The following is a 21,096-nucleotide window of genomic DNA, read 5'->3' on the forward strand; positions in this document are numbered from 1 at the left end:
CCACAGAAGTCAGTGAAGAATCTAGTCTTCACATGACAAGGGTAAGTGAATGTACAAGCCCATGATTTAAACAGTGCATTAATATTTTTAAATGTTTGCTACATACAAAATTCCCAACTGAAGTCCAGTCTACTGACATGGAATAATTTGTACCTCAGAGATGGACAGAATTAGTGAGAATAGTTTGAGAATATTCAGTGGAAGGAAACCCAAAACACAAGGAGTGTAAGAGGAAGAATTTACAGAGAAAAAATGAGTTATTTACACCAACTTTCCTCCTAGAAAGCACATAATGAGAAATATTTGTAATCACTAGCAAAAACAATTAAAAAAGAAAAAAAGGAGAAGTTCTGCAGTGCTGCTGGCTGGCTTCCAGACCAAGGGCCAGTCAAATGCCTCTTCCTCCCACTCCTTTTGGTACTAGCAGGAGAGTCAGAAACTCTGGGGCCAAGAACAGCATTAACAGTGTAAAGGGCTTTTTGGATCTTATAAGCAGAGTTGTATTGAATCCTTATTTTTTGAGTTTGGTTTGCTCTCTGCCAATTTGTTATTTCTTATTTTTAGGATATGTCAGGATTGCTTATTTCTGCCTTTCACTGTTTTCTGTTTTTCTTATCTTCTATTACTCCTGTGAATTGTCACTCTCTATTTTTTTCTTCCAGGAAAATGATTTCCTCCCTTCCTGATTGCTCTTCTGTAACTGCTTCTCCATCTTCCTCCTAATCTGTGCCTGTCATATCTGCTTTTCCTCACAGAACTCCTTGTCCAGGTTTCCTTCTTCAAAGGTGAAAGAAATTCAAGAAGTTAGAAACTATTTGTTCCCATATTTTGTAAATGATTTCTTCTTCTGTCTTCCATGTTATCTCTTCCCTCAAAGACTTGTGCTCTGCCATCTGCTTAATTTATAGGTGCTTTTATATAATCTCTCTTGAAAAATTCATTATGTGCAAAATCTCTTTCATGAACTTCACTAACAGAATGGTAATTAATAACATGTTGGAATAAGTCAGAAGTGACTCAGAGAGTTTTGGAAAGGTGCAAAGTTTTGAATGCATTCTTGAGCAAGTAATACAACCTTGCATATCTGTTGCCTCCTAGAACTGGAATGCACATAAATTGCACCACTGCAACTGAGAGATGAACCCTCCCTGTCCAAAGGGTCTGTCACAACAATTGCTGTGAACAGACTATTGCATGAGGGAATCCAGTGCTTGGAGTTTGGTTTAATAGGCACCCTATAGGTACTGTGCTACCCTACAATTTTTGCTTTCAGTTGAAGGGAGAGGCTTCTTAGCGGAGCTTTATGATGGCAGTTTTCCAGATGGGATTTGTTCATTAAGAGCAGTGCATGTGTGTATTGCCAAATGCAAGCCAAAATGAGACCTTCTTCGGCAGAAACCACAAACTGGAAAGTAGCCCTGTATGAGGGAATATTAAGCCCAAAGACACCAAGCACCTGGCATCTGGTATTTATCTAAGCATTGCATTTGGCTTTGGCTACTGATCTCAGCAGTATCTGGGAATCTGTTGAGAGAGTCCAGTTGTGAAACACACCATGGTTTGGATGACTACTGGCTTTTCTTGTGGACAAAATTCTTCTTTTAATTAAACCCTGAAGCTCTGATGATGTTAGCTATGTATCATGAGTGCCAGTAACATTTTCTCTTTGATCTCAATGGGAAGTGTTCCCATTTCCAAGATGAAAAACATACCAAAAAGGACATTCCCCATTAAATAGATTTGCTGTCCATAATGACCTAAAACTCCACCAAGTCTTAACTTTCAGGTTTTGCTGCCTACCACCTTTCTGTGGATAGTCTTCAATAGTACTGAAATTTGTCCTTGTGCATTACTCAGTAATGACATCAGGTCAAAGTAAACTTAGCATTTCTATCACAATAAACCATTTCCCTGTGGTTTACTAGAACAGTCTGAACCTGGCGTGTGTAACATTTTCTCTGTGGAATGATTAATATCATGTGAGCCAATGGCTGAAATAATTACAAATGAAGGAAAAGGAACTGCAGCAAAAGAAATACGGCACTAATGACCAGTTTACCAAAGTAAAACTGATACACCTCAGAAAACAGCTGGGCATCAGATGCAGAAAGCAGCAATCCCACCTCTGAAAAGATTAGAGGACAATCTATTAACCAAATAGGATACTGATCCTTTCCCTGTCTAGACATCTCTGTTCTGCCATGCCTGCAGCCTGCAATGCCATCAGCTCTGGGGTTTCCCACTACAGTGCAACTGTTCACAAGGTAGTCAATCACCAGAAATGTTCTAGAGTAAAAAAGAGCAAAATGCATTGTCTGAATGGGCTTGCAATGTCTGAATGGACTCTTAGGATAGTGGGGAGTGGAGTAGTTAAGAGCACTCTTGTGCTTTCTGCCAGGCCTCTCATTACTCCAGATACAGCAATCCAGTCTGTACAGCTTTGCTTCCCTGTCACTGCTTTTCAAATTGGCTTGGCTTGACTGTTATTATTTAAATTATTTTTTTCCTTCTTGAACTCAAGTGATCTTACACTTCAAGGGGTTTGTATACTTTTCTGCAGTTAATTCTATTTAGTGACTGTCACTGACTAGAAGATTTTATGCCTAAAATCTTCCTGTTAAAGATCTAAAAGGGCACTGGATATACTAAGATATGTGTTTGTAAGAATAATAATTATATTTTGTGGTCCTTCTGTTTGATCATTCACCTGACCTTTTTCAACTTGAATTTTTACTTTGTATAAAGAACTAAATTGCATTGATATCTTAAAAAAATTACAGCCACGTGTCTCTCAGCTGGTCTGATCAGCACTACTCAAGCTGCCAAAGTAAGAGAAAAAATCCCAGTGAGAAACCACCTGAAACCAGAAAGTCACCTTGGCAAGCCAGGTTGCCAAGTAGTCACTTCTTTGACCCCAGCCAGCTGATATGGCTCATTCTTTGTAAGTCTCCCAGGCAGATCTGGAGGTTTCCAGTGCTGGCTCAGCCCACAGAGCAATGAGCCTTGTCAGCTTGGGGATGCAGAGGTCTCAGCAGGCTGCACAACCCATGAGCTTCTGTCAGAGGTGGAAACAAGTGAGATAAATGGAAGTTCTCTTTCATTCCCTCTGCTTAGTTTGTTTGTGATTTTGAGTCTGAAAGGCAGATTCATAGTTCTTTGATTTGAGTCAATTTATTCAGCTGCTTTAATGAGGTGCCAAGAGTAAAGATGTTTAACACACATTGTTCAATGGATGTGGTCCCCTATTGGTGAGGTTTTGGATTCAGATAGCAGGAGATTATAAACTAAGGAAATTATATAGGTTTAGAAACAGGCAACAGTTGGGCTAGTTCTTGTTTATGTCCTGTAGAGGGCTAGTGAAATAAAGCTTCATCTTAGGGCTGGGGATCACATCAGGGTCAGTGCTTGAACTGAGAGGAGCCTCAAAACTAGATATAGATAGGATAGATAGATAGATAGATAGATAGATAGATAGAGAGATAGATAGATAGATAGATAGATGATAGATAGATGATAGATAGATTTTTATTTTTTTTCCCAGAATGAGATTATAGATTTTATTTAGGACCCAATGAGTTTATTCTGTCTGTAGTGGTAGCAGTTGCTGGCCTGTGATTAAGGTTAAGGCTAAGATTAGCAGTAGGGTTAACTTCAATGCAGTCCAGGGCCAAGGAGCAGCTCCATGTGAAGCTGCTTGCCTAGTTTTGTGTCACAATGTTGGACTTACAACTAATTCCATTGCCCAGAGAGGACGATAAGTTAGGTTCAAATTTGTATTTTAACTGGCGGTGTTTAAGGAGTCTGAACTGCACAAAACCGAAATATGTTTCCCTCTCACAGAAAAAGAAGAAATGCCAACAGAAACACCCTAATTAGGTTCTTTTAGTTGCCAAGAATTTCAGATTAGAGGAAAATCAGTATATTGCTGGATAGAAATTAGTGTTCAGACAAGTCACATGCTGCAGAACTAGAAGCCCATGAAAGGGAAAAGCTGTCCACACGGATAAATCAGGCCTCTTGCCTGAATCCAGTCTCTCTAGTTTATCTGCAGTGCTATGGTCAAAGACTCAAGACAGCAAGGACCTAACCAGTATTGAGAAACACTTGGGAAGCCTCTGGAGGTGGATGTGAGCTAGTGCCAAAGCCGGGTCTCGTGACGGAGTAACTGCTTATGGATAAATACAGGACAACGGCTAGGGGTCACAATTTCACTTGCTGGCAGAACTAGGAATTAACTTTTGAATTAGCAACACAGTGTTGTAGCTAATAGGAGCTAATAGCTACTATGTTGTAGTTTCCAGGAGCTAACGGGTGTGGGTTGACAGGGTCAGCAAGGGCTGGTGCTATGGGGTTAGACGTGGGTGATAGAAAAAGATGTTCCTAACACTGGCTTACTCATAGCTCCTTGGCTTTCCTCTCTGAGCAGAGATCTTAAGCTCAGGGCTAGCTGTAGTGCTGGCACGTGGCCTGGAAGGGCTTTTGAATCCATGTTGTATGCTAGGCTGGGGATTTGATGCAGGAAGGAGTTTCTGTGAGTCACACTGCTCTGGTATCTCGAGTCTATCTCATCTGGAGTAAAGGGGAGGATGGGTGCCAAGGTTAGGCAATGGCCTAATGTTGTCTGAGTGAAAATGCAGATTTGGAGCTAGTGCCGAGAGGGCCAAGTGTATTTGGGTCACACAGGACTTGCAAAAATTGCCATTTTATGCACATAGCCAACTTTTATAATTTCTTTAGTGAATCTAGAAGAAAGTTTGTTTTCACTAGAAATATCGCTGGTTTGGATATGTGATATTCCCTTCCCAAAGCAGAGATACTACTCAAACATAACAAATTTCTTCACATTTATGTGAATTATCTTGAAAATTTCTGTGGTATTAGAAAATAATTTATGGCTATAAGTATTACATTTTTTATGAGTTATAAGAGTAGATGCACTCTATTAAGTCAGAGCATTAGGGGCAGATTTACACTCTGTAGTGTAAACCTGAGACAAAAGTTCTCTGTGTGGGTATTGCGTTTCTCTATGTGGATGCATTAGAATTACTGTGCCATATGTGTGATGGGGTACAACCCTCATGCTTCCCTATAAGAAGAATGATGGGTTCAGGAAGCAATTTTGAGGAAGAAGTTGGGATTTATGTCCTCCTCCTATTCTTGGGATAGCAAGAAACAACATAATTTAGCAGCAGCAGCAGCCAAAGAGTTCTCACCATAATCCCTTCTCACAATAAACAGAGTTATCTTGTTTCTTCAGTTAAATTCACACCAATAAACATACAATGGGTTCCCACAAGAACATGCCCAAGGCAGTCCTCCACAGTCTAAGAATCATCCTAAAAACTATCTGAAAAATGCCCAAAGTACAGGAATTATCAGGTTTTTGTACTTGTCCTGCAGCTTAAATCTTCACTTCTATTGTCAAGTTTCTAACCCTAAGGATGTCCAGACTATTCCTAAGCATCTGTAACCTCAGAGTTACTATAATTTTATTCTGTTTCATGTAGGGATAAAATTTGTTATCACTTTGATGACACTATGGTAAAAAAAGAAAAGTTACTTAGAGTGAAATGCAGAAGCAAGTGAAAAGATTTTAGACATATGTAAGAGTAGTGCTCCTGTTGACAATAGTGGAAATACTCAAGTGTATAAGATTTTGTTCATAAAGTATTAATGTGGCTGATAATTAACTGTAATGTTGCAAAAGGTCAATTAGGTGCTCATTACAAAAAATAGGTCCCATTAAAAGCTAGTCCCTCAAAATCAAACTGTTCACAATTTTCTATATCTCATTTTGCTGCCAAAAGGTTCAGATGATGCTAAAATACTCTTTTCTATAGGACATAATTTTTCTTGCCTTACTCCTAACCATGTAATCTCCCTACATTCAGACCTCCCTTCTTTTCTGAGCAATTTTGTGGCATTTGGCATGCCTTTTATGTTTTAATTGTGTTTGAAGATGATGGCGTAGCTAGTAGTAAATGATTCAGTTTTTCCATAGCTGCCCACAAAGCTGGTATTTTCAGTAAAGTTGAGGGAAATTAGACAGTCAAATCCTAATAAATTTCAGTGGATGATGGACACAGACCTGGCTCTGCTGCTTTGAAAATCCCAGGAGACTCAAAACTTTCTTTGCTTTTACTAAGTAAATAGATCAATCTTTTTAAGTGAAATATTTAGAAATTAACTGAAACACCTGTTCTGAATAAATCTAAATAGTACAAAAATCTAGCAGTATAGGTCTTGTAACAGTGTCCATACTTTCTGTTCCATCCCTCCTCCCTTTGTAAACTGAGGACCTGAGGAGCCAGCAACTGAAGTCAATGGAAAGTGAAGCTGCTGAGCAACTCTGTAAACAAACTCTCACAGCTCAGTGAGGTATTCACAGAAAAGCATCCAAAAATGTGCTTTCTGTTTGTGCAGTGTCTAAGTGCTCCATGGCTGATACCAACTCTAAGTGCAACTGCAGTGCACTCTGGAACAAATGGAGATGTGTTAGGGGCCCTTCCAGCCTCCCAGCCCTCAGGTTACAGCAGAAATAAATGTAATGTGAGTGTGGGCAGTCTCCAGCTCCAAAGGCAAAGGCACAAATTGTTATGGGTGCTCATTAATTCCAAACCAAAACTAAGGCAGAATGTGACTCCTTTTACCCAGAAGTTTTCACTGTTTTTTTCTTTAATAAAGTTTAATATATGCTGTAAGATATATTCATGTCAATTTGTGTGTTCTCTTCATTTTCAGAAGTGTTAGTGTCAGGGAAGAGCATTTTCACAGGATAAAATTAGAAAGTTATTCAGAATAAGTAAAAAGTCAGTATTTTGCTTCTTAACTGTTTGGTTTTGTAACAACCATTTTCAAATGGATGTTACACATTCTGCTCATTTTATCCATCTTCAGCAAGCAGTGATGTTCCTCTTAGTACACAGGGATTTTTGAAAGGTAGTTTTACTTAAGCAATAGATTCAAATGCTCAGTTATTTTAATGGAATAAAACTGGTTTCAAAATATGTCAGAACCTTAGCCCTGGAGAAATCAGTTTTCCTATTCTGATTGTAACACTATGACAAATCCATTTTTTTCAGTAGTTATCAGATGGTGCATCTTTGAACATCCATGACCAAGTATCTGTGGGTGGGAAACATTTATTTTTTACATCTTCTCACCCATTCTTGACTGATCTACTCAGAGTGCTCCAAGGACTGAGGAGACACAAGGCAACACCCATGAAAGCAGTTGATCTGGTGCAGGGCTGGGACGTCTCAGACTCAACCGTGCATGGAAACAAAATCTGAAGAAGAGGAGTAAAAATATGTTGATAATAAAATGGATTATGCATGTCCCTTTTCACTTCATAATTCCTGCTTGTGGGAGATGCCAGACTATTCTGAGAGGACAATTTAGGGACAGAGATGATTTGGAGTCTGTGTGGGAGAGCTACAAGATGCCAACTTCTCCCACCCTATCTTGGCTTCTGTTACAAGCGGGTCGCCTGCAGATCCAAGTCATGCAGAAAGAGAAAAGTACATTTATTTAGGCCCAGATCCATGACTTAAAATGCTATTTCTTTTCTATGTATTCAGGGAAACCTGATTATTTCATTTTGATCTAATGGCCCCGCTGCTTTGAGCTCTCCACACCTGTTATGACTCAGCTAACTTAAAATATAAAAACCATTAAAATTTTACAAGTATTTTACATCCTATATGACTGTTTGAGTTGCTAAACAAGTGCTGTGAAACTTTGATACCGTTTGGATAGCAAAACAGTTTCTGTTAAATAAAATCCTTTTGTGTAGGCACACAGTTTGTGGTGGTTGGGAGTGGGGCTGAGCCTCATCCCCAGTTGGTTACAGCTGTGAGCAGCACTGACAGCAATGAGCCATGGAGTGCCCAGGGGCACTGACCAACCACCACAGGGAACAGAGGGCACACAGGTGCAGGGCATTAACATGAGGGGTATAAAAGGTTGGGCTGAAGAACAAGAAAGAGCAGCTGCTTGCAGCCTTCTAAGTGGTAAGGTGTTACTTTGTTTGGGTTGAAGCTTTCTGAAAATGTGTAGTGGTGCTCTGTGTATTGTGGATACAGTACAATACACAATACCCTCTTGACTGTGACATGGGCTGTGGCACTAAGGAACCTGATACATCCTAATGAAAATGGTAGGTCGAGCATTCATGCCTATGTGGTTATACAAGCTTATGCTGTACTTTGGTTTGCCTCTTGTAACTCAACCTTCTGAAAAACAGATTGATAGTAAACAAGAAAGTCAAGGTATGATTAGGCTTGCACACCCTATGGCTTGTCTATCTGAAAACATGTTTTCTGCTATTGAGTTTTCCTATCTATCACATTTTTGCATCTCTCTGTTTCTTCCAGATAGCTGGTTCTCATAAATTATGCAATGAGTGTATCACTCAAAATAAGGACAAGTGATATCCTCCAAAGAATTAGAGGCTTCAACTAGGTCATTCCTGTCTGAGGCCACATAGACCATTATTTTTAACATGCCCTAGCAAAAATAGCCGTGCTGCGCGATGTCTGGGGAAATGAAGAAGTTCTTAAGAATCTGGCTAACACGTTTTGTACTGGAAAAGTTACAGAAACCATTGAGAAGGAGATATTATAGGAAAAAAACCCCACAAAAGAAATCTAACAGCTGACATGAAGGATTCAGTGGATTCAGTTCTCAGAAACCAATGGGGTATAATTCTTCAATTCTTTTCTGCATATTTCAGTATAAAATCAACCTCTCTCTGGGAAGGTAGAAGAGGAATGAAAGAAAATGTTCTATCTACAGCTGTCAGAAAGAAATGCACTGATTCATTTTACAGCAGCCTTCCAAAGTTGGAGGTAAAAAGAAAAAGGTAATTTTAAAGTTTAGTTAGTATTTTTCCTATTTGTTATCTTAATAATCCAAAATGCACAATAAGGCTTTAGAAGAAGTGCCACCTATATTGTAATCTGAGTTCACCAAACTGAATTGGACCCTTGCAGTTCACAAATAACAAGTTTAGAAGTGCAAAAAAACCCCGGGGCTAATTCAAGTGTGTTAAAATTCAAAAGAAAAACAGCATATGCATAACTCAAAGCTGAACATAATCCAAATAGTTTATGTACCCTTTTCTACGAATGTTTTCTGTTGCCCTTTCAGTTTTTACTTTTGTGGAGGGATATTCTGTTCTGCCACTAAACTTTGAAGCTTCAATGGCCACTCTTCTCTAGCTGTTCTTAGTAGCAGATGCAGCACAGTGTGTTCAACAGCAGGAACCTTGGCCTGGGGAGCCATGAGCCCAACTCAGTGAGTACTTCCAGAATGGGTTTTACTCTGTTCCTCCGTGCTGACCCAACAACCTAGCAAGCATTTCATTATGTAGGCTCTGTGGGACATGTGGGATGCAGAACAGAGCATGAAAGGGTAGGAACACTTCACTATTATTTTCTTATTATTTTGCAGTTACAGAATGTTTGGCAAATGATGGTACACAAAGTTGCAAGGCAGATGCTATAAATTGGGTCAGTATGATATATATGTCTGCCAAAGAGCTGTTTAAGTACATTTTCACTGTTTCCAGCAAAAATAACAAGAGAGAAGTAAAGACATCATGAAGTAATTATGTCATTTGGAAAGAAAATATAGTAGGGATTTTTAAAACATACATGCGAAGGGAAGAACAAATTGAACACACATCATACTTGAAAACTTAATGGAAAAGAAGTAATCCATAACACAAAAACAAAACAATCTACCCTCAATTCAGTCTGAAATCCAAATTATAGGTAGGGTCACTAATAAAAGGAAAGGTGGAAACTGTTGTCTTTAGTTTGGATACCATTTTTATTCTTTGCTCAAGGGGCTTTGTAATGCTAAACATTTTACAAACCAGGGATTAGTTTAAACAGTGGAGCATTGAAGAGAAAGCTAATCAATTCAGCTATAACCTCTTGTCTCGAATACAGTAGTGCAAGCCTCAGTCTTGCCCAGTCCCTAATGTAGGGGGCCTCACAAGTATCTTCACTGCACTGTAGAGTCTCTCAGGCAGGGCTGTTTGATGTTACTTCCCAAACAGAGATCTGCCCACACAAGGAAAGGGGCACACTATAAATACATCTATCCAAAAAAGAGAAATTAAGCTGAATACATAAAATACCAGTTTTTGGAGATGAAACCATGCACACAACAGTAAGGGACAAATGGTCGATGACAAAGGACAGAATGAAAAAGCTGAGAAAGGAGACTCCTCAGTAAATCTCAGGGGAACTTCCCTGTTCAGAGTGCCAGGAGACAGCAATATGGGAAAATACAGCAAGAACCAAGGCCACTTGATAATGGGCTGGACTGAAAGACTGTGCTTGTGACTAAGTCAGTCCTAAGTGACTAATTAAGTCCTTTCCATCTCCAATGTCTCCAATAAAACCTCTTCCCTAAAATAAAAAACAAATATCTGCAGATGAGCCAAAACAAAAAGTGATGTTTCCTCTAGAAAAGACCCAAGGGCCTTGAGGGCAATGCAAATCAAATGCTTTTGGTTTGGAAGGAATAAATATTGCTATGGGCTGTGGAGGCAATCAAAATCCCATAAAGGAAACTCGTAAATGCCTATTTACCCTAAAATTAAGAGGTGATACTTAGCTGTGTAATGTGGAAATACATCTGTGGCATGAGTTTAAAGACCAGTATATCTTCATGAATGCAATACTTTGTTATCAAGCCCCATGCTACAAGTCACTGAGGAGGTTTTACAGCTTCATTTTCTTTTTGTTTTGTTTTTTTTTTTTTCCTAACAAAGTGACTGATGATTTTAAGGATTTTCTAGCAGGTTTGTGTTACAGTTCCTAGGGGTATTTTCTAACATGCTAAACTTGCCATGCTGATCTCTATAGGCCCCTCTGGCTTGCTGCTGCCTAGTGAGGATAGTGTTGGAGCTGACTGAAGTTTTCAGTATTAAATAATATGTGGCTAGATAGCTCTGTCCCTTCCACAAAGGGAAATAATTCCTATTTGACTGTATTTGCATTCCTATTTGCTTTATGCAAATATTTACGAGAGCTTTATGGCCCACTGTCTACAACATGCCATTTTTCATGCTATTCCTTTTTTGGTCTGGAAAATTTTTTGGGTTTTCTTTTTTTTTCTTTTTTGTTTTTAATATTATACTCTGCAATACTGTATTACTCACAGCATCTTCCACATTTAACCACTGTTTAAGGGCTTGAGTTATGCTTAGAACTTGCAAAGTCACAGGCTATCAGTGTCAAATGATCTAGTTTGATGCACTCACAGGGTCACATTCTGTTCAGGATCTTTCCAATTCTTTTTAACTATATAGTTCTTTGAAAACCAGAACTTCTTATAACATGATTTCTTCTTTCTTGAGCTTTGTTTTGAACATCCCCACGGTACTGTGTGGGGCAAATCTGAGCAAAAGTAGAAAGGAAACTTCGGAATACCCAGGAAATAGGGAAAACCTGACAGAAAGGTTTCAAAGTTCAGCAGAGCTCTCTGAAGTTGAGAAGAAGGAAGCAGGAGTTTGGAAGTAAAAGATAGTTGTACTTCTGCCATAAGCTTGGCCCCCAGCTCTGCTTTTGTGCATATGCAGATATGTATGCGTGATGAGAAATTATTTTCCTCAGGACTTGCATCCTTTTTATTTATTATATCCCAGCAGCACGATGTGATGTGCCAAGATCTCAGCTGGATTTGGCCCAAAATTCCAAAATTAAGCAAGTAAATGGATGTGAGTCAAGTTAAATTTTTTTCATTGAATTCAGAAGTCAGTTAAGTTATGCCATAGCTATTCCCTCAGTCCATGTTGCCCAGCTTTCAGCAATTGCTGAAATAAAGTGCAGTGTGGCACTGCAGACCTGGGCTCTACTCCCACACATCAATTCTCTTTTCCTATTCACATTTCTGATCTCCAAGGGGGCTTTTCTTGTTGAACTCTCCCGTTTCACATCAAGAACACCCTTTTGGCTCAGGGGACCTAATGAAGCACTAAAAATATTCTTGTACAGTTGTTGTTTTACATCTGTGGTAGGTTTGCATAGGTGGTAAATTCAAAAAGATTCTTTTAGTAGCTCTGCTGACAAAAAAGAGCAAGTGCTTGTCAGGGCAAACAGGCATCCTGACCAGCTCTAGAGTTACATGGAAGCAAGTTCTATAATATCCAAGGCACGTGACAAATAACTGGCATTCACTTTCTCCTTTCTAGTCTGCGTGGGTAAGAAAAACTGGCATGAATTATGTGGCTACAGTTGAGCAAATTCTTTGAATTTCATCTGGTTTGAATAACTAAAAGATTTTCTCTCATCTTGAAACTATCTTATGAACATATTTATAAACATTCCTCCCAATATGGGGATTTGAAATTATGCTGCTTATTACCCAGTAGGGAGGCTTAGTGTCAGGCCTTGAGTTTCGGGAGTGGTTTGGGAGACTCTTTCTTCTTTCTTTTGATGCTGTTCTTGCATTTATAAATAAAGACTTCATAAGAGAAAGGACAAAAATTCAACAGGACTCAATTCCTAAATTCACAGTGTAGCCCACCCATGTATTCAGTCATTTTCTGTCCATCTTAACGACTTCTTCACTACAGGAGACAGGACAGACAGGGAAAAATGAGGAGTTCCTCCCAGAACAGCATGAACCAGATCAGTTAGACTGTGTTACCACATTTTGAATACTTGACTCCCTGTATTGGAGGCTGTAAGTTATAAATAACCATAAAAATAATTTTTCCATAAGCAGAATTATTTGCTTACTCATGTCTGCCACAGTCCAAAAGTGACAGGAAGGAATAATAACATGAACCAAGTACAGTTACATTAATCTTCCTGACAATATATCTGGCATTCATACAGTGTAGAACAACAACAAAAAAATAGTAAAAAAGGCAAAAGCAGTGTACTTTGTTCTGAATACAGTAGAGTGGATTTGCCATACCATTTCTAAAATGGGCTGACAGGCTTTTGCTGTGCTGAAGGAATGTGGGCCACATAACTTCAGTATGACCAGGAGCTCTTGGATTCCCAGTTAGAAAATTTCTTAAAACTTTTATTCCTAATAAAACTTCTAAATAGGGTTATAATTGTGCCAGGCTTTATTAGTGAATATGCATCCTTTATTGTATGGAGGATCAGTGATTAAAAGAAACTTGCTTTGCCCTTCCTTTAAAGAAATAATATTAAATTAAGCCTGGAATAGAAAAAAATGCTAAATGTTGTTTGGTTTTAGACTCTATGCAGCTCCCCCAAGTCAGACTAAAACTAAGATATTATTGATGCTAACACTCTTTTGATTGTATAATTTCTATTTTCTCTCTACCATTTATAACCTATCTAGCTCTTGTGATTGTTTGGAAGATGTAGTTTTGAGCTGCATTTATTGTTTGGATTTACATCATGGATCTGACTCAATGCTAATGAGGATTTGCAGATCCTGTTTTGAGTAGATACCTGCTGAGGCAGCAGATCTTCCTCTTTCTGTTTACTGCAGTGGTCTTTGAGCCAAGCTTTGGACATCATTATAACTCTTCTTCCTGTCCCTCCACTTGTTCTTCACATGACAGTACATGGCTTCCAGAAAGGAGAAAGGGCGATAGCTTTGGATGTAGGTTCAGTCAACAGAAACTTTTTATACTCTTTTTTATATCATAAAAATTTGTCTTATGTTTAGCTCTGCCCTGCTTCTTTGTCTTCCTCTTCACCACAAAAAATTGCTGTAGTACAGGAAAATACACTGTGGAAGCCCAAGGTAATAAATTCTTTATTGTGGCATTCCTCCACACCTCTGCTTTGGTGCCAGTATCTGCAGAACTTGTTTTAGCTTTCTGTGTTGATCTCAAATGCTGAATGTTTCCTGGAAGACACACATTTTTCTCACTCTCATTTCTCATTCCCTTCCTCGTTTGATGTCACTAACTATTGGAGAAGGAATCCCAAATTCCTCAGAAATTAAGACAGAGGTAAGGAATAACTTTCACACAAGCTATCAGGTAAAGATTTTAAGCATTTCAACTGTGCTGAACTGCATGGCTGAGAAACATGTAAAGTTAACTACAGAGATTGACATATGTCTCTGAATTCATACAGATAAAGGAAAGGAAGTTCTAACACAGTGAAAATATTGAAAACACTGTGTGAGAAGAAGCCCCGTGCTGTACCACATTATGCTTTTCTTCTGTGAAACTGTGAGTTCAGTATTCCTGAAACCAAGAGCACATTTTGAAAGGGAACCTTTTTCATCACTGGATGCAGAAGTCTTTAATTGTTTGGAAATCTATCCACTTAACTCCAAAAACTAGTAATAGCAGCATTCAATTTTCCACAAGAAAAACCTTATTTGCCCTTCCAAAAAGCCAGAGTCCCTTGAAAAATTGACACAGCTTGACTTGACAGGAGAAATTGCTCCAGCTGGAGGCAGTGTGGTTCCTGCTGCTGGTGAGCTGCCTTCCCAGGTGTGCATCCCTGCTGCTGAAAGGAGGTGACAGTTCCAAGCCTTTGAGTGCTCTGGGCATTCTGTTCTTCTGTTCATGACCCTCTAAATTTCAGCTCTGTTATTGTTTCTGCCTGGTGCAAGGGCTGCTTACAGCCCACAGATTAACAGGATCCTCTTGTTTCCTTGTGAGTTTATAGTTTCACTATCCTGAGTAAGAGGAAGTAAGGCAGTACAGGGAAGAACCCAGGTAGCCACAGCACTGGCTCCTGCACTCCTCTCAAGGCCATAGCCAAATTTTTTCTATCTGCATTGCCTTCCATCAAAAGCACAGGAACCATCTTCCCTGAAATTGTGTGACTTTGTTTTTGCTTGTTTGTATGAAGTAAAACAAGGAAGAGACCTGAAAATGGGTAAAAGCAGCAGCCTGTGCCTAGAATCTCTTGGCATCCATGAGTGGTGCACACAAACAGTGTGCAGAAATTCAGACATGTGAAGGGAGTATACTCCAATACTCATGTTATTGGAGATGGAATAGCAGTTCAGGGAGGAAGGGGGAGTGCTGGCATGCTTGGAGGCTTGCTCTGTTTCTGAATCAGTGTTTGCAGAAATCACACTGCTAGCCAGCAGTGTGGTGTGTCTTCCAGCAGTGCTTTTAAGGGTAATGCAAAACCCATCACAGCCTAGTGCCATTGCAGAGTGCAACTTGGCAACCCGCAGCATCAATGGGAGCTCCCAGCCTGTTACCAGGGACCAATATCCAAAAATACACTGAAGGCCTAAATATTCCTACACACACTGAATACCATTCAATACTTATAGTTCTAGCCTCCAAATGCAGCATTTGGGAGGAAGCTGCTGGGTTCATTTTCTCAAGACAGGAAAAACATACTTCCAAACAGGTTTTAGCCCAGCTTGTTCAGTCTGCCCCGAACAGATTCCCAGAAAAGTTGCATCATGACATCTCCTGCTGGACTCAAAGCCAAAGCCATGCACTCATAATGTTCCCTGCCTTGGAAGGACACAGTATAGGAAGCAGGTGCAGGACAAACTGCATAGCAGAATTTTGCTTTTACTTTTTTTAACAATACCCACAATGGTGGCAAGGAGGGGAAAAAATAGATCAGTCCTAACAACTTTTTTGATATTTGGCTCAGATTATCAACATGGAGAGAAACTACCTTCCAAAGTATATACACTGAAATGCTTCTGCCACTGAGCCTTCATTAGTGGGATATGCAGAAGCCCTCACAAGTGTATTCATTTCAGACAGTGAAGAGCTACTAAATTATCTTTCCTTGAAACTAATCTCAAACTAGAACAAGGGCAGGTTTTTCATAAGCATTAGATTAAAATGGAACAAGAGCACTATTAGTTTCAGATTAATTGGTGGACTTTGCTTTATGTACTTCAGATACAAGTGGAAACACCTGGCTTCAGGGCCATGGTGGGGCTAGGGGATGTTCAGGTACCTTGCTGCTCTCTTGAAACATGGACATTTGTTCTGTGTTCTCACACTGCTGTATGATAGGAAGTGTGTTCATTTTCTAAAGAAGTTCAAGGCCCTGGAGAAACATTCTGGAATCTTGATTTTGGAGGAACTATTTCATTCTGTTCTCAGTTGAAGTACAGCAGAACAGGAGTCTTTGAGAACCAATGAAAAGGTGGTGATTTATTAATGTGGTGAAACAGGCTGAAGTCCAGCCTCCAATACTTCTTGCACAGGAATTCATAATGGGTAAGTCACTGTTAGTCACCACTAATAGCACGAAGAAGTGCTTTGATATCTTTTTTTTTTGCTTTATAAAAATGTGCCCCTGCTTTTGTTGTTTCCTGAATAGCAGTAAATATATCCAGTTAAGTATGTATTAATGATGTATGCTTTTTTGTAATCTCTTTGATTCAGCTGTAGCAGTTTAAGAAGCTAGAAAACGATCTTGGGCTCTGCAGCAGAAAAACACAGGAACTGAAATTGTGCAAGAGAAGATAAGGCCAAGCCAGTCATTCCACAGGTTTTTTTGGAGGGCCAAGAACAATAATTGGTCTATTTTAAAAAAAGATGCACCTGTAAAGATATTCTGCTTGGCAAGTTCATTAATATTTCAGTGAGGTAACGAAATGCCACATCCAGCTTGGTGATCCATGTTCAGGGGTCTCTATACAATGTTCCTTTGAGTACTGTGGGTACACCCATAGCTTCACACTCTAGTCTAGGCCTATCACTGACACTTTTAAGCCCCTTGATCATTGATTTTCTTTACAGTATTTTGTCTTAACTCAGAAAAGGAAATAGAAAGATATTAAGGAAGTTGTTCAAGTAATCTGTGATTTATACTGTGTCCTTTCTTGATGATTACTCTGTACGTAACCATTGTTAGAGCAGAAATTAAGAAAAAGCATGCACTTTCCAGTAATTTAGTGGTTATATATAGTTGTGCTGCATGTTGGAAGTCATTTATACAGGATAATAATCAGTCTCTACACTCAAGACTATAATCCCTTCAAATCTGACAGGAAAGGACATTCAGAGACAAGGACATTCAAAGGACATTCAGCTGCAGAGGAAATAACAATTCAATAAATATCAATCACTTTTCCAAGTCAGTGCTAAAGTGTTAGCACAGTACATTAGTACAGTATTAAGGGAAACAGTGCAGTTAGAGTGGTTGAGAAACACTTCCAAGTCTGTTCCAGTGTCTTCCTAATGAGTAGAGGGCTGAGGATGTATAAGGTATTCTCAAAGCCTGCTTCCTGTTGAAGGAAAATTGCCTTGGCATAGGATCTCTGCAAGACAGCTGCAGGCTGCTCCCTTGGGAAGCCCTGCTAGGCTCCACCAACAGAGTGAAGCCGAGGATAAAGGCTGCAGGAACATGCTGAGAACTCAAACTTTGCACCACTGCAGATGTTTGGAGTGGCACTATAATCCTCTTGCATGGGCTGGAATGTGGCCCAGGTTTTGAACTGTCTAAATTACATTACAGTTGTGGCATAGAGATCATCAGGTGGACATGATAACATTTTAACATTGCTCCTTTCCCCACCCCCACCAACACCCTGATTCAGTGAGGTCCATGTGGAGTCTGTGTGATGGGCACTCCTCAAAAAAGAGAACTGGAAAGAGATCCAAGCTGCTGTTGGACTAAAATTAGTTGCCAGAGATGATTCTGATGCTGCTTGAGTGTGTCACAGACTTATAGGTGGTGGTTTTCAAAAGCAAAGTGCAAGTGATTGATGTCTTTGGTCTAAGGGGAAAAAGTCTCTTCCCACAGAATACTGGTATCTATTCTTTCTTCCCCTGAACAGTTTCTGATGCAACAATAGTTATGTGCTCAGGTCAATACCATGTTTGTTCCTTTTCCCCACTTTTCCCCAAGGATGGATTGTATTTTGGTATATATGAGAAATACCCAGATCTAGACTTCAAGGAAATCTCAATCGCTAAATTTTCAGTAGCCTAAATCACACTGCACTTTGTTCAGCACATTTAAGTCTAGATGTCAAATTAGGCATAAAACCCTTCATATTAATATTCAATTTACTAGCAGCTAATTTTTATTACTTTAAGCTCCATTTTTATGATTAGGCTAGTATAAAGCCCTCAGTTATGAAAAAAGTCCCAAGGAATGAAAATTAGTGATATTTTTCAGGTTTTTAAATTGGTACTTTAAGTTTAGGAGATATGACTGGAATCTATATAATATTGGTCTACAATAAACCAATCAGACTTTATTTGCTTTTTTATACTTAAGACAGGGTGTATACATAATCACTAATAAAATAGAAATTTATCCATCTAATCCTAAATTTAAACTTTTCCTGGAAAATATTTAATCTGTATTACATTTAACTAAACTGGCAGCTTTTCAGCGTGCCAGGTTTTTGAGAACACAAAGTAAAAGTGTAAACATTTCAAGGAACATCAATGGATAGTTTTAATTTAACATATCATTTTTCATCAGCAACTGAAAAAAAGAGTGATGTTTACTTTTTCATTGTTCGTATTGCTCAGGCTTTCTGAAAGAGTCAGATGAAAATGTTCTTTTTTCATAATGTATCAGAATGTTCTGAGTTAATATGTCAAAATATGTCAAAATATCTGCTCTGAAATGTCAGTCAAAAATTGCTGACACAACTTAAAACTTGTAGATTTTATGCATTATCAAGTGTATCTGAAAAGTAATTTTCACAAAGCCCTCCTTTTTTTACAAATTAGAAGCATTTCTTTAGCATGTCCTTGAAAGCTTTGTTCCCTGCTGCTGAAGTACAGTCTGCCTTGTTCACCTAAAATGAGGCAAAACTTAATTTATGCCAAATAACTGGCATGCATTGACAAAGACTTCAACTAATTGGAAAGAATTCAAAGATTTTTCTGTCATGAAGTAATTTTAAAAATAGAGAGTTTGTCACACATATTTGGACAGACAGCAGTAGTAACACTTTACTAGAATATGTTCATTTAAATGCATATTCAAAGCAGGGAAACTGGAACAATTGTACATCCTTTTTGCAGGCATTTTGCATAATTTATGTTAAATTGAGTTGGAGAGTGGGCAGATCTGGATTAGAGTTTGAATAGCTTACAATCAGGTACAAGATGAAAGGGAAGTCAAGTGTAACAGAATTTACATTTTAGGTGGTTTGGAGGCTATGAGTTCTACAGTGTGGAACTTAAATTCAGAGAATCAAGGTAGGGCAAAGGACTGTCCAATGCAAGTTGCTCTGAAGGAATTTTATATTTTATTTACTTTGAGTAAGGCATCAGTGTTCCTCATGTGATTGCTATCTAACTCAGAGATTTTTTTTTATTTGCTTTATGTTTATTGTCATAAACTTTATGACACTCATACATCTGAAGGAAAAAAGAAATTTCATCAATGATGTTACTCAATTTCAAAGAAAATGTGAAATCAGATGCAATGTGCAGATGAGATAAGAATGAAGATTGAAGAGGTTTACAAGTGCTTTGCAAAATGTGGAAAAATACTGAATGAACAAGTCATTAAGGGATCTATTATAGAATTAGAGATCCATGTAGAACAATCAGACCAGATTATATCTGCTGTATAGATCAGATTTAGTTGTAAGCTTGTGGCCAAAACAAAAAGTTGCCCTTATTCAGACAAGTAGCTTGGTAGAAGAGGTAGGTGACAGCAGAGTTGCACTTTTTTTGATGCCAAGACTTTAATTTTTGACTCGATAAAAACAGTCTTTGGACTGCTCATTTTGTGACTAACCATTTGGGAATTTATCATTCTCTTTTACCCTAGAGTGAGACTTGACTCAGACATGGTTTAAAAAGCAAAAATCAGGCTGTCCTACAGGATATTTCAAAGTAGAACTCAAGCTTAAGAGAACCAGCAAAAAGATAATGTTCATTTAGAGAAAAAGTTAGGTAACAAATTTAAGTTTGAAGCTGAGAAATGACCATGCCATGATATTTAAAGAAATGAAATGGCCTTTGTCCTTTATCTGTGCGTGTCATATCCTACAGAAGAGAATCTTTATGCCTGAATGCTGGTTTTCTCCTCCCAGGAAAAAAAAACCCAGGGTGACATCCATTAAACTGGATACACAGAGAATTTTTGAGAAACCTGCACTTAGCCTACCCCTGGAACAAAATGGGTATAATCCTTGAACAACTGGCCAACTTCTAACGTGGGTGAGTGCTGAGCATAGAGGGTTTATGTCACAGAGGCCAGAAACACAGTGTGGGAAGGAGCACTCTACCGCAATGTGCTTCCCTCCTGTGAAACTGTGAGGGCAGAATTCCTGAAACCAGGAATACATTTTCTTCTTTTTTACTACAAGATACAGAAGTGTTTAGTTGTTGGAAACCTGTCCACTCAGCCCCAAAGATTAGAAACAATGGCATCAAGGAAAACCTTATTTCCCTTTCCAAAAACGCATAGTCCCTTGAAGCAGGAAGCTATGTCAGAAGTAAATAATCTGAAGTTGAAGGTATCCATAGGAAAAGATTATCATTTGATTTTCATATTCTCAAGATGAAGAAGGGACATAGAATCTGCTTAAAGATCTCATTAACTGTTAATTGTTGCCTGATAAAGCCAAAACCTCTATGTGGTATCCCAGGCTGAGTTATTTTAGGAAATATTGGTTAATCTCACTCAAAAGAAAATATAACCTGTATGCCAAGTAGTAAATATTGTCAGTAACTTATGATAGATGTAGAAAAAGGAAAGGGTCTATACTTTGTTCATTTCTTTTGGAAGTCACTGTTTAAATCTCTTACATTACTAAACCTCTGGATATATTTAATCTGTAATCTGGCAGATGTGGAGAGGAACCAGAGCAGTTTTGGTGTAAAAATAATATTCTTGACATAAAAAGAGCCCCTATTTTATGGAAGATAGAAAATATGTAAATACCTTTCTGGGATACAGAAAAGGTTAATATTCGTGAACATGAGCTGCAACAGAATTAATGATAGGCTCATCAGTTTAATAATGAAGTGTTTATAGAGCGTATCATTTTGGGAGCAGCACCAGGAGAAAAATGTGACTTAAACATGACCTTTTTGCTGTTTCTCAGTTGCTGGAACAACAGAGTAATTTATTCCATCCCTCTCTTAACTTCAGCACACTCTCCATCATAAATCTGGCCACATCTGTTGGCTGGCATGCAGGGACTTTTTGTCAGCCTGAAAAA

The sequence above is a fragment of the Agelaius tricolor genome, unplaced genomic scaffold (assembly GCF_023055355.1).
Source record: "Agelaius tricolor isolate 1412-34295 unplaced genomic scaffold, bAgeTri1.0.p SCAF_10, whole genome shotgun sequence".
NCBI lineage: Eukaryota > Metazoa > Chordata > Aves > Passeriformes > Icteridae > Agelaius > Agelaius tricolor.